Genomic DNA, 1,535 nt, shown 5'->3' with positions numbered 1-1,535 from the left:
TATAAAGCCATCATTTTGGTGGGCTGCAGCATAGCCCTTAGTCACTTCAGGCACTTTGTTCAGCCATCCCGCCCTCCCCAAAATAATAGTTATGTTTTATGGCCATAAGGGTACAGTGAATCCCAGGGGGTGAAAAATTAGAAGCTAGTTAGTGTGTACAAAGAGTATCTGCTCTAAAGAACGACAGCCCTAAGCAGTGTGCACATGAGCCATTCCTATGCTATCGTTTGTACTGTTTGTAACAGTATGGATACCAGGTTTGTGCTTCTTGGCTCTCTTTTCTAAAAATCTCAGCCCACATGAAACCACAGCAAAAACTTCCACCGGCACTCTTCTGAGCAAATGTTCTTGCTGCTCACCATAGCTTTTTAGACATTAGAACCAATTATAAACGAGCAACTAAAAATATTTTATTTATTATTATCTTAGGTTCCCCAAAATAACAAAGCCGTATCTAGCAACTTTACCTGGTGACTTGTGCTATAAGTATTCCCAGCAGACTCTATAGCTGAAATAGGTCTGGAGGAAAGAAACTGATGGAACTTTTTTGGTGGAACATGCAGATTGGAATAAACTGGAACGTTTTGTGAATTTCTTTTGAGCGCATAGAATTATCTGAGTCAAAAGTAATGATGCAACTCCCCATCCCCACATAATTCATTCTGACATTTTCTAAATGATGTTTCAATTTTAAATGAAATGTTATTTCATTCCAAACTTTTCTTCTATTGTATGTAAAAATATTTTTTAAAGAAAACCCTCTAACATATTTTGCTTCCAACACATTTTTTCCAAATTTCTAATTTGCCAAAGCTGTTCTTTTTTTGATGACACAGAAGGCATATCTCAAAAAAAAAAAAAAATCCAAATCACTGTCACTTGCACAACTCTTAAATATCACAAAACTGATGGTATCATTGCATAGGCTCAATGGAATCGTAAAACACCACACAAAACACTGTACAAAATAAAAAATAGTAGAATTCTTCTACAGGCAAAAGGATAATTCATTTTTAATCTCAACTCAAAAACACAACTATGTTTAAGTCTGGGGGATTGATTCTGATAACAGTGCCATTAAAAAATAATTACACTTTAAATCCTACTTAAAATAATGACACAGCTAACTGTTAATCGTTGAACAGAACAGCTGCTTTCCTGGAGTATGTATCTTTCAGCTGAAGCAGAACGTCTTTTGAAGAGAGAAGTCACTGGGTTCAGTGCATGCACTAGTAGGGAAAATTCACTGACCTGGTTTACTCGGCAAGAGCATAAGTGACCATATTGATCTCCAACGGCCAGCAATATCTTCATCATCCCTACTGTGGTATATGCAATGGGATTACCAGTAAACTCTCTCAGCATGAACAGATCTTTTCAGAAACAGATTGCCTTACCCATGGTGAACTACTGCTGCTCCTTTGATAATTTTCAAGCAGACTAGCCTTTTTTGGTTCAGGACCATTTTTCTTCTCAGAATCTTTCTAGTGGGGTACTCAGGGTATCTTCTGGGTATTGATGCTATCCACTTGATC

The sequence above is a fragment of the Pygoscelis adeliae genome, unplaced genomic scaffold, assembly GCF_000699105.1.
Source record: "Pygoscelis adeliae isolate BGI_AS28 unplaced genomic scaffold, ASM69910v1 Scaffold111, whole genome shotgun sequence".
Classification (NCBI taxonomy): domain Eukaryota; kingdom Metazoa; phylum Chordata; class Aves; order Sphenisciformes; family Spheniscidae; genus Pygoscelis; species Pygoscelis adeliae.
This window is presented reverse-complemented; position numbering follows the sequence as displayed.